We start from the raw sequence: 13,714 nt of genomic DNA, 5'->3' as shown, positions 1-13,714 counted from the left end.
GAGAAAGCTTAACAATAGAAGGTGGAACAAAAATGTGACATAATTGCCTGGTAATTTCACTGCTTACATCATTTTTTTTTTAGCTCAAAGGAATATATGAATCAAGGTAAACCTATGTAAAATTACACCACATGTTACACTGAGTCATTAGAGATTCCTATATGATACAGTTGTTACTAACGTATTTTCTGGTAACCAAAACAACATAAATCTTGCTATAATATACTGTATAACAAAACATTCCTATTGTCTTTGCTTTGCCCTTTATAAGGCTGGGCTCACATGAGCGTACGGTAACAGACTGCGTAAAAATCACAGCGCTCTACCAGCATAAGGAACTGCGTATCCCTGCATGATGTCGCTTTTTTGCCTGCGCAGTGTATTTTACGTGCACTGTCCTGCACGGGCTTCCTGCTTTCTTCTTTTTTTTTACTTTCTTCTGATGTTTCCTAGGAACGTGCATAAAAAATGCTGTACATACTGTACATGCATTGTAATTACACTTTTGAGCCTTTGACCAGAATATACTGAGTACGTGGCTAAACCAGTTCTATGGGCAAATCAGAAGAGATGTCCCCTCTTTTGACGTGCAAATTCTATTGACTTGAACACAAGGGTGAACTCAACATGATGGATTAAGATTACATCCTGGTCTGGGAAGAGGTGTCATTAAGTTTGTATCCAGACAATGAGGAGTCAATATGTATGACCATATGCAACTGTTTGATGTCCACTTCACACAGGAATGTGCTGGTACCTTTTGGCTGGGTTCACACTGGGTGGATTCCGGGCGGAGATCTCGCGGTTTGACCGCAGCGAAAAAATGCGAGATTTCCACTGGGAAACCGCTGCTTCAAAACCCGCGGCACTTAGCTGCACGCTCTTCTGCTGCGGCCGGCGCTCCCATAGAGGAGAGCTTGGCTGCAGTGGAAGAAGAAAAAAAATGAACATGCTGCGGCCGGCGAATCCGCGCCACAGCGCCGGCTTCTGCCGGCTTTGCCAGGGTGGATTCGCCGTCCCGTGTGGACGGGATTTCTGAGAAATCTCGTCCACATGGCTGGCTAATCCCGAGATTAGTGGCCGCAAGCGGACTTGCCGCGGCAAAATTCTGGACAGAATTTCCACGGCAAATCCGCCCAGTGTGAACCCAGCCTTAGATTTAGAAGCCTTTGGTATGCAGCCTGTTGGAATGAAGACTTGGTCAGCTGTATTAGAATAATATATAAAGGTCCTATCTTCTAAAATTAAGGGAGTAGTAGTTCCGACGCTTCAGAGACAGAATGAGGGTGTCATCTGCTGAACCCCTAGAAGTGAGGGAACCTTTGGTGATGGTAATATGCGATCTGTAACCTTTTAGGTAATAATTAGAGATGAGCGAACGTGTTCTTCCGAGCTTGATATTCGTGCGAATATTAGGGTGTTCGGGATGTTCGTTATTCGTAACGAACACCATGCGGTGTTCTGGTTACTTTCACTTCCTTCCCTGAGACGTTAGCGCGCTTTTTTTGGCCAATTGAAAGACAGGGAAGGCATTACAACTTCCCCCTGTGACGTTCAAGCCCTATACCACCCCCCTGCTGTGAGTGGCTGGGAAGATCAGGTGTCACCCGAACATAAAAGTCGGCCCCTCCCGCGGTTCGGCTCAGATGCCTGGTGAGTTAGCTGAGGGACAGTGCTGTTTGTACCGGAGCTGCTGTAGGGAAAGAATTGGTAGTTAGTGTAGGCTTCAAGACCCCCCAAAGGTCCTTATTAGGGCCACTGATAGCTGTGTGTTGGCTGCTGTTAGCAGTGCCATTTTTTTTTTCTCAAAATCGGCTCTGCAGAGCGTTGCACCTGGCATTAGGGACAGAAGTGCTGCATAGGCAGGGAGAGTGTTAGGAGTGAGTGTAGCCTTCAAGAACCTCAACGGTCCTTTCTAGGGCCATATTTATCCGTGTGCAGTACTGTCCAGGCTGCTGTTAGCTGTGCTGCATTTTTTTTTGCTTCTCAAAATCGCCTCTGCAGAGCATTGCACCCTCCATTGATACTGCAGGGAAAGAATTGTATAGGCAGGGCCACAACACAGTTATTATTCATAGAATATACGCAGTGCTGCCTTTTGCTTGTAAAACAAGTGAAAATAATTCTATTTGTCCTGCCTCTGTCCGTCCTAACGCCGGTGGACACGTGTCGGCTGCGTGTGCAACCTGTAAAAATCATACGCACCCAGCTACGTTTTACTCCTGGCTTCGCCATTTGCTTTCCTCAATTGGGAAAAAAAATACCTGCTCTGCCACAGTTAATAACTCTGCTACCCTCACGTTCTGTGACACATTAGCAGGAAAACAGCACAGTTATTAAACTTCTCATGTTCATAGAATATACGCAGTGCTGCCTTTTGGTGCAAAAAAACGGAAAATAATTCTATTTGTCCTGCCTCTGTCCGTCCTAACGCCGGTGGACACGTGTCGGCTGCGTCTGCAACCTGTAAAAATCATACGCACCCAGCTACGTTTTACTCCTGGCTTCGCCATTTGCTTTCCTTAATTGGGAAAAAAAATACCTGCTCTGCCACAGTTAATAACTCTGCTACCCTCACGTTCTGTGACACATTAGCAGGAAAACAGTACAGTTATTAAACTTCTCATGTTCATAGAATATACGCAGTGCTGCCTTTTGGTGCAAAAAAACGGAAAATAATTCTATTTGTCCGGCCTCTGTCCGTCCTAACGCCGGTGGACACGTGTCGGCTGCGTCTGCAACCTGTAAAAATCATACGCACCCAGCTACGTTTTACTCCTGGCTTCGCCATTTGCTTTCCTTAATTGGGAAAAAAAATACCTGCTCTGCCACAGTTAATAACTCTGCTACCCTCACGTTCTGTGACACATTAGCAGGAAAACAGCACAGTTATTAAACTTCTCATGTTCATAGAATATACGCAGTGCTGCCTTTTGGTGCAAAAAAACGGAAAATAATTCTATTTGTCCTGCCTCTGTCCGTCCTAACGCCGGTGGACACGTGTCGGCTTTGTCTGCAACCTGTAAAAATCATACGCACCCAGCTACGTTTTACTCCTGGCTTCGCCATTTGCTTTCCTTAATTGGGAAAAAAAATACCTGCTCTGCCACAGTTAATAACTCTGCTACCCTCACGTTCTGTGACACATTAGCAGGAAAACAGCACAGTTATTAAACTTCTCATGTTCATAGAATATACGCAGTGCTGCCTTTTGGTGCAAAAAAACGGAAAATAATTCTATTTGTCCTGCCTCTGTCCGTCCTAACGCCGGTGGACACGTGTCGGCTTTGTCTGCAACCTGTAAAAATCATACGCACCCAGCTACGTTTTACTCCTGGCTTCGCCATTTGCTTTCCTTAATTGGGAAAAAAAATACCTGCTCTGCCACAGTTAATAACTCTGCTACCCTCACGTTCTGTGACACATTAGCAGGAAAACAGCACAATTATTAAACTTAGATTATTCATTCACTAGAGGCAGTGGGGCCTTTCGTTTTCAAAAAAGGGAAAAAACTATATTTGGCCTGCAGTCTTGCGCCAATTTATTTCCTGCCTGTGAAATCAAATCACTGGTAATACAGCATGCTGAGGGGTAGGGGTAGGCCTAGAGGACGTGGACGCGGCCGAGGACGCGGAGGGCCAAGTCAGGGTGTGGGCACAGGCCAAGCTCCTGATCCAGGTGTGTCACAGCCGACTGCTGCGCGATTAGGAGAGAGGCACGTTTCTGGTGTCCCCACATTCATCGCCCAATTAATGGGTCCACGCGGGAGACGGTTATTAGAAAATGAGCAGTGTGAGCAGGTCCTGTCCTGGATGGCAGAAAGTGCTTCGAGCAACCTATCGTCTACCCGCAGTTCTGCGCCGTCCACTGCTGCCAATCCGAATCTCTGTCTGCTGCTCCTCCTTCCTCCCAGCCTCCTCACTCCACTACAATAACACCTGCTCAGGAGCGGGAACACTCCCAGGAACTGTTCTCGGGCCCCTGCTTAGATTGGGCAGCAGCGGTTCCTCTCCCACCAGAGGAGTTTATCGTCACTGATGCCCAACCATTCGAAAGTTCCCGGGGTCCGGGGGAAGAGGCTGGGGACTTCCGCCAACTGTCTCAACAACTTTCTGTGGGTGAGGAGGACGATGACGATCAGACACAGTTGTCTTGCAGTGAGGTAGTAGTAAGGGCAGTAAGTCCGAGGGAGCAGCGCACAGAGGATTCGGAGGAAGAGCAGCAGGACGATGAGGTGACTGACCCCACCTGGTGTGCAACGCTTACTCAGGAGGACAGGTCTTCAGAGGGGGAGTCAAGGGCATCAGCAGGGCAGGTTGCAAGAGGCAGTGCGGTGGCCAGGGGTAGAGGCAGGGCCAGACCGAATAATCCACCAAGTGTTTCCCAAAGCGCCCCCTCGCGCCATGCCACCCTGCAGAGGCCGAGGTGCTCTAAGGTCTGGCAGTTTTTCACAGAGACGCCTGACGACCGACGAACAGTGGTGTGCAACCTTTGTCGCGCAAAGCTCAGCCGGGGAGCCAACACCAACAGCCTCACCACCACCACCATGCGCAGACATATGATGGCCAAGCACCCCGCAAGGTGGGACGAAGGCCGTTCAGCGCCTCCGGTTTGCACCCCTGCCTCTCCCCCTGTGCCCCAACCTGCCACTGAGATGCAACCCCCCTCTCAGGACACAGGCACTACCGTCTCCTGGCCTGCACCCACACCCTCACCTCCGCTGTCCTCGGCCCCATCCAGCAGTGTAGTTCAGCGCACCATCCAGCCGTCGCTTGCGCAACTGTTGGAGCGCAAGCGCAAGTATGCCGCCACGCACCCGCACGCTCAAACGTTAACCGTCCGCATAGCAAAATTCATCAGCCTTGAGATGCTGCCGTATAGGGATGTGGAAACGGAGTCCTTCAAAAGTATCATGGAGGCGGCGGCCCCGCGCTACTCAGTTCCCAGTCGCCACTACTTTTCCCGATGTGCCGTCCCAGCCCTGCACGACCACGTCTCCCGCAACATTGTACGCGCCCTCACCAACGCGGTTACTGCCACGGTCCACTTAACTACGGACACGTGGACAGGCACAGGCGGGCAGGGCCACTACATCTCCCTGAGGGCACATTGGGTGAATTTAGTGGAGGCTGGGACAGAGTCAGAGCCTGGGACCGCTCATGTCCTACCCACCCCCAGAATTGCGGGCCCCAGCTCGGTGGTGGTATCTGCGGAGGTGTATGCTTCCTCCACTAAACCACCCTCCTCCTCCTCCTCCTCCTCTGTCTCGCAATCAAGATGTGTTAGCAGCAGCATGTCGCCAGCAGTCGGAGTTGCGCGGTGTGGCAGCACAGCGGTGGGCAAGCGTCAGCAGGCCGTGCTGAAACTACTCAGCTTAGGCGATAAGAGGCACACGGCCCACGAACTGCTGCACGGTCTGACACAGCAGACCGACCGCTGGCTTGCGCCGCTGAGCCTCCAACCGGGCATAGTGGTGTGTGACAACGGCCGTAACCTGGTGGCGGCTCTGCAGCTCGGCAGCCTCACGCACGTGCCATGCCTGGCCCACGTCTTTAATTTGGTGGTTCAGCGCTTTCTGAAAAGCTACCCACGCTTGTCAGACCTGCTCGTAAAGGTGCGCCGGCTCTGCGCACATTTCCGCAAGTCCCACACGGACGCTGCCACCCTGCGCACCCTGCAACATCACTTTAAGCTGCCAGTGCACCGACTGCTGTGCAACGTGCCCACACGGTGGAACTCTACGCTCCACATGTTGGCCAGGCTCTATGAACAGCGTAGAGCTATAGTCGAATACCAACTCCAACATGGGCGGCGCAGTGGGAGTCAGCCTCCTCAATTCCTTTCAGAAGAGTGGGCCTGGTTGGCAGACATCTGCCATGTCCTTGGTAATTTTGAGGAGTCTACCCAGGTGGTGAGCGGCGATGCTACAATCATTAGCGTCACCATTCCTCTGCTATGCATCTTGAGAAATTCCCTGCAAACCATAAAGGCAGCTGCTTTGCGCTCGGAAACGGGGGCGGGGGAAGACAGTATGCCGCTGGATAGTCAGGGCACCCTCCTGTCTATTTCTCAGCGCGTACAGGAGGAGGAGGAGGAGCATGAGGAGGAGGGGGAAGAGACAGCTTGGGCCGCTGCTGACGGTACACCGGCTGATTGCCTGTCATCCTTTCAGCGTGTATGGCCTGAGGAGGAGGAGGAGGAGGAGGAGGATCCTGAAAGTGATCTTCCTAGTGAAGACAGCCATGTGTTGCGTACAGGTACCCTGGCACACATGGCTGACTTCATGTTAGGATGCCTTTCTCGTGACCCTCGCGTTGCACGCATTCTGGCCACGACGGATTACTGGGTGTACACACTGCTCGATCCACGGTATAAGGATAACCTGCCCACTCTGATTCCCGAAGAGGAAAGGGGTTCGAGAGTGTTGCTATACCACAGGACCCTTGCGGACAAGCTGATGGTAAAATTCCCAGCCGACAGCGCTAGTGGCAGAAGGCGCAGTACCGAGGGCAAGGTAGCAGGGGATGTGCGTAGATCGAGCAGCATGTACATCCCAGGCAGTGCAACAGTCTTTAAGGGCCTGGCCAGCTTTATGGCTCCCCACCAAGACTGTGTCACCGCTCCCCAGTCACGGCTGAGTCGGCGGGAGCACTGTCAAAGGATGGCGAGGGAGTACGTAGCCGATCGCACGACCATCCTTGGTGACGCCTCTGCCCCCTACAACTACTGGGTGTTGAAGCTGGACACGTGGCCTGAACTAGCGCTGTATGCCCTGGAGGTGCTTGCTTGTCCTGCGGCTAGCGTCTTGTCGGAGAGGGTGTTTAGTGCGGCTGGGGGAATCATCACAGATAAGCGTAGCCGCTTGTCAACCGACAGTGCCGACAGGCTAACACTCATCAAGATGAACAAAGGCTGGATTTCCCCAGACTTCTGTTCTCCACCAGCGGACAGCAGCGATACGTAAGCAATACGTAGGCTGCACCCGCGGATGGAAGCTACGTTCTCTCTCACCATCCAAAACGGGGACATTTCTGCTTCATCAATCTGTGTCTAATATTCCTCCTCCTCCTCCTCCTGCTCCTCCTCCTGAAACCTCACGTAATCACGCTGAACGGGCAATTTTTCTTAGGGCCACAAGGCTCACTCAAATAATTTTTCTGAACAATTTTTATAAGTTTCAATGCGCTTAAAAGCATTGGAACTTTAACTAGAACCAATTTTTCATTACACTGGGCTGCCTCCAGGCCTAGTTACCACTTAAGCCACATTAACCAAAGCGATTAATGGGTTTCACCTGCCCTCTTGGCTGGCTATGGCCAATTTTTGGGATGTACATTAGTACTGTTGATACAGCAATTTTTGTGGGCCCTCGCCTACAGTGTAATCAAATTAATTTTTAGCCCACCTGCATTACAGCTGACGTTACCTCAGCTGTGTTGGGCAATGCAATGGGATATTTTTATGTACCGCCGGTGGGTTCCAGGGAGCCACCCATGCTGTGGGTCCACAGGGAGTTGTAACTGCATGTGTCCACTTCTAAAGAACCCCAGTCTGACTGGGGCATGCAGTGTGGGCCGAAGCCCACCTGTATTACGCACGACATTACTACCTCAGCTGTGTTGGGCAATGCAATGGGATATTTCTATGTACCGCCGGTGGCTTCCTGGCACCCACCCAGGCAGTGGGTCCACAGGGAGTTTAACCTACATGTGTCCACTTGTAAAGAACCCCAGTCTGACTGGGGCATGCAGTGTGGGCCGAAGCCCACCTGCATTAAGCACGACATTACTACCTCAGCTGTGTTGGGCAATGCAATGGGATATTTTTATGTACCGCCGGTGGGTTCCAGGGAGCCACCCATGCTGTAGGTGCACACGGAGTTTTTAATACATCTGTACACTTCTAAAGAACCCCAGTCTGACTGGGGCATGCAGTGTGGGCCGAAGCCCACCTGTATTACGCACGACATTACTACCTCAGCTGTGTTGGGCAATGCAATGGGATATTTCTATGTACCGCCGGTGGCTTCCTGGCACCCACCCAGGCAGTGGGTCCACAGGGAGTTTAACCTACATGTGTCCACTTCTAAAGAACCCCAGTCTGACTGGGGCATGCAGTGTGGGCCGAAGCCCACCTGCATTAAGCACGACATTACTACCTCAGCTGTGTTGGGCAATGCAATGGGATATTTCTATGTACCGCCGGTGGCTTCCTGGCACCCACCCATGCTGTGGGTCCACAGGGAATTATAAATGCATCTGTTTCCACTTATAAAGAAACCCAGTCTGACTGGGGCATGCAGTGTGGGCCGAAACCCACCTGCATTAACCCTTTCCAGTCCACTGTGTGACCTGTGAAGACATTAGGGTTTAAGGCTGTACAGCTCCGTTGTTGGTAGACGTCCGTCAGGGTTCTCTTACTGTATATTGCCAGCCTCTCTGCTGTCGGAGCCTATCCTACGTGTCAGCTCATGCAGTACTGGCTTTAGCCAGCATATAGCGCCGTTGTATAACGGCAGAAAAAGAGTAAGCCCCCTAGGAAAACCATATACAAATTGGATTGGAAAGGGTTAAGCACAACATTACTACCTCAGCTGTGTTGGGCAATGCAATGGGATATTTCTATGTACCGCCGGTGGCTTCCTGGCACCCACCCATGCTGTAGGTGCACACGGAGTTTTTACTACATCTGTACACTTATAAAGAACCCCAGTCAGACTGGGGCATGCAGTGTGGGCCGAAGCCCACCTGCATTAAGCACGACATTACTACCTCAGCTGTGTTGGGCAATGCAATTGGATATTTCTGTGTACCGCCGGTGGGTTCCAGGGAGCCACCCATGCTGTGGGTCGACAGGGACTTCACAATAGGGAGTTGTACCTGCCTGTGTCTATGAATTAAAAAGCCCGGTCTGACTGGGGCATGCAGACACCTTGACAGAATGAATAGTGTGTGGCACATAGGTTCCCCATTGCTATGCCCACGTGTGCAGCTCCTGATGGCGGTGGCACAGGATTCTATTTCTCATTGCTTCTGTACAGCATTGTGGGCTATCGCCCCGCCCCTTTTAAAGAGGGTCGCTGCCTAGCCGTGCCAACCTCTGCAGTGTGTGCCTGCGGTCCCTCGTCATGGCAGACGCAATTCTAAATAGACATGAGCGTGGTGTGGCATGAGGGCAGCTGAAGGCTGCGCAGGGACACTTTGGTGTGCGCTGTGGGGGGGAGGGGGGGCGGTTGGGCAGCATGTAACCCAGGAGAAGTGTCAGTGGAGTGTCATGCAGGCAGTGATTGTGCTTTGTTGGAGGTAGTGTGGTGCTTAGCAAAGGTATGCCATGCTAATGAGGGCTTTTCAGAAGTAAAAGTTGTTGGGAGGGGGGGGGGGCCCACTCTTGCCGGTATTGTGGCTTAATAGTGGGACCTGTGAACTTGAGATGCAGCCCAACATGTAGCCCCTCGCCTGCCCTATCCGTTGCTGTGTCGTTCCCATCACTTTGTTGAATTGCCCAGATTTTCACACATGAAAACCTTAGCGAGCATCGGCGAAATACAAAAATGCTCTGGTCGCCCATTGACTTCAATGGGGTTCGTTGTTCGAAACGAACCCTCGAGCATCGCGGGAAGTTCGTTCCGAATAACGAGCACCCGAACATTTTGGTGTTCGCTCATCTCTAGTAATAATGTAACTTGCTATCTTTATACTTTGGGATGTGACGTCTGCAACCTTCATGCTTTGTATATAGCTATTATCATTTGTATATAGCCATTATCCTTTGTATATAGATCCAATAGTTTACAAACGTAGGACAATTACTCTCCTCTATGCTTGATTCTCATTGGATTTTAATAAATTCTTATTGTTAAACCTTCCAGAGTGTCTTCCTCTATAAAGTGTAATGTGAACTAAGTCTTGCTCCTTGCAGCAATACATAAAGCAATGTAAATGTGCATGCACTGCGTTCTGAACGCATCCATAGAAAAGTATAGGGCTGTACGCATGGAAAACACGGTAAAATAGATCATGCTGCATTCTTTTTTGCGTGCGCAATTTACACAAGAAATACACGCAAGTGTGAATGGATCAATGAAAATCAATGTACCTCCACTGACTCTATATCACGGCGTACTATCCATTTAACACGCAATGAAATTACGCTTGTGTGAGCCTGGCCTAATCTACATTATTTAGAAAACGATTGCAATATGATCACTTTTAAACCAGAATCAATGGCGCTGCAAATTAAAAAGGAGGACATATTAGGGCACCTTTATCAATGGGATTGTGTCGGTTTCCTGATGAAACTACATTGAAAAAATGGCATTAAGGATGAATTCCACATTTTCTAGGTTCTAAAATATTCTATTGCTTGCAAAGTATCAGAAAAAAACTGAATTTGGCTTTGTGTCTACGTGTAGAGGGATTTACGTCAAGGAACATACCAGCACGAGCCACGACAGCACTGCTATTAGCACAGGGCTCACAGAGTCCATCAGTCATACTAGACAAACCGCAACTTCCACAATAATGACATACACAACACAGACCGGCCGTATTACTTATTGAACAACCCTTTAAATTGCTTTCAATAAACAAAAGTCAGCAAATAACATCCATGACAGACATTAAATACTCGTACATGCACTTAAATCATAACTAAGGCCGGCTCTCCACGGGCGATGCAGTATCCCACGGCGAAGCTCCGCCGCCCGGGAGCAGGAGCCGCCGCTGAATCTCCTCTGGTCAGCCCTATCTAATAGCATGCTGCGAATTGCCCGCCACAAGTGAAGAATCGCAATGATTCTCCGCTCGTGGACAGGTGCCGGTGCTTTCCATAGCAATGCTATGGGAAGCGTCGGCCGTCATGATTCGCCAGCGCTTTACGGCCGGCGAAATCGCTGCCGTGGACAGGGAGCCTCAGAGACCATTATATGTGATAAGAATAACATTACATTTAAGAAAGTGTCAAAAAAGGTATATCATATACCGACTAAGCTTGCCCATGCCCCAACATGTTTCGCCTGGGCTTCTTCCAAGGGTGAAGATAAGATGAGACAGTGCCAGTATATAAATCCTGCAGGAGATACACCGGGATTTACTGATGATCACCGGGTATGACAGGTTCGTTCAGACAGTCTCATAAAGCTGCCCCATAGTCTTTTTTGCAAGAACTACATTTTTTGGCATTGTGATATTGGTTTCCCACGAAAAAAGTGGCCCCCCAGATGTTTACTGTATGTCAGTAGTAAAATATGAAACCCCCTACAAACATTGCATTTATTGAGCGGCATTTTTGATCACTTTTAGGGCTTTTTCATACGAGAGCTGTTTTGGCGCTGAGTAGGTGCGTCAAAATAATTGCATCCAAAAGAACTCTTGGTTTCCTATGGGCTCTTTCAGATGACGATGAGATCATGAAAATGGAGTTTTATTGCAGATTTTGATGCACTTCCGCTGTGGGACCACACTAAGGCCTTAGTCAGACGGGCGTTTTTTACCACGATTAATGCGGCGCTTTCAGCACTGCGTTAATCACGGTTTAGCGCTCCAATTGTTTTAATTAGGAGCCGCTCAGACAGTTGCCTAATTGCAGCACTTCTCTGTGCTACAAATTAAGCGTGTGAATGGTGCCTTATTGTGCATTTTTGGGCCCATGGCATTTTTTAAATTCGCGGCACACTGTTGGTACGGGGTTTTGTTTCTGGGGGTTTCCATAGCTGTCTGTATAGGAAACAAAATGCCAAATTAAAAAACAGGTGTGACTAAAAAGAGCCACCAAAAACTGCCAATTAAAAATGGGGGCATGAGTGAAAAAACGCGTGTGCTTCTTCGAGGTTTCTTTGTTTTTAATCAAAGAACGCTAGAAAAAAGAAAACTATTTTTTTGATGTTTCTACAAATATTTGAGTAAGTGAAGCATTAATGATTTTTGCTTATTCTTCAGTTCAATTCTTCATTCCTCCAGTTTCAGATTCGAAAAGAATCCTTAATAGATCTTCTAAATCCTAAGAATCCTGAGTCGTGATCTGAGAGCAATGCATTATTCACTGAACTCCCACTCAGAGTCATTACCTTATATTCTTTAACAGTAGGGGGTGCATAAATCCATGTAATACGCCCAATATTATGAGTGCTTGTGTACACAATAGTCATATTCCTATGTGCAGGAGTTATACTGTTACATGCTAGGATCTTAAAGGGGTTGTCCCGAGGCAGCAAGTGGGTCTATACACTTCTGTATGGCCATAATAATGCACTTTGTAATGTACATTGTGCATTAATTATGAGCCATACAGAAGTTATAAAAAGTTTTTTACTTACCTGCTCCGTTGCTAGCGTCCTCGTCTCCATGGTGCCGACTAATTTTTGGCCTCCGATGGCCAAATTAGCCGCGCTTGCGCAGTCCGGGTCTTCAGCAGTCTTCTATGGAGCCGCTCGTGCCAGAGAGCGGCTCCATGTAGCTCCGCCCCGTCACGTGCCGATTCCAGCCAATCAGGAGGCTGGAATCGGCAGTGGACCGCACAGAAGAGCTGCGGTCCACGAAGACAGAGGATCCCGGCGGCCATCTTCAGCGGTAAGTATTGAAGTCACCGGAGCGCGGGGATTAAGGTAAGCGCTCCGGTAAACTTTCTTTACTTCCCTGCATCGGGGTTGTCTCGCGCCGAACGGGGGGGGGGTTGAAAAAAAAAAACCCGTTTCGGCGCGGGACAACCCCTTTAACCCCTTAAGGACCAGGGTGCTTTTTCTCTAAAGGACCAGATACTTTTTAGGGATTTTGCCCATGTGGTGGTTTTTCTGCCCTATTCTTTTTCTTCAGCTACCAATATTTGTTTTGCTGCATTTTTTTTGTCTAATTTTTTATGTCTTTTTTCACTTACTCTTTTTCCCGTTTTTAGTTTTATTAGGGGTAAAAAGCTAAATTTATAGTTGTTTATTTTTTAAATTAGCATATTTATGCTAAAATGTAGTACAGGAATGGGTTTCTCATTTTTTTTTCAGACATCTTGATATAGAATTTGTAGAGTCTTGGATTACAGGGTGTTTATGGCGACCATTTTTGTTGGCGTTGGCAGCGGGTCATTTTCTTTTTTATGTATATATTTTTATTTTATTCTGTAATATTTTTTTTACTAATTTTTGTAACTATTTTTTCAACATCTATGTTTCTCACAACGTCATATAAGATCCCTGGAGGACAGTCACATTGTCATTTTAACCCTTTTCAATCCAATTTGTATCCTGGTTTTCCCAGGGAGCTCAGTCTTTTTCTGCTGTTAGACAATGGCGCTATCTGCTGGCTAAAGCCAGTACTGCATGAGGTGACACGTTGGATAGGCTCCGACAGCAGAGAGGCTGGCAGTATACCGTAAGAGAACCCCGACAGATTTTCTTCCAACATTGCAGCTGTACAGCCTTAAATCATAATGTCTTCAGAGGTCAGACAGTGGATTGGAAATGGATAAAAATCCCTTCTGCCTTCTCTGGGTTCTCGGCTGTGACTAACAGCCAAGGACCCGACCTGCTACATTGCAGGAGCTTTAATCCCATGCTATAGTTTTACTATCACCTTGGATTAAAACCCAGGACCAAGTGCCATAAATTTATTGTGCTTGGTCCTTAGGGGGTTAATGACCAACCATTTTTTATTACTCTGTTAATTTTTTTATCCTTGCATTCCAAAACCTATAGAGCTATAACTTTTTCATTTACCTGTCCAACCAG

Source organism: Eleutherodactylus coqui, chromosome 3 (assembly GCF_035609145.1).
Source record: "Eleutherodactylus coqui strain aEleCoq1 chromosome 3, aEleCoq1.hap1, whole genome shotgun sequence".
Classification (NCBI taxonomy): Eukaryota; Metazoa; Chordata; class Amphibia; order Anura; family Eleutherodactylidae; genus Eleutherodactylus; species Eleutherodactylus coqui.
This window is presented reverse-complemented; position numbering follows the sequence as displayed.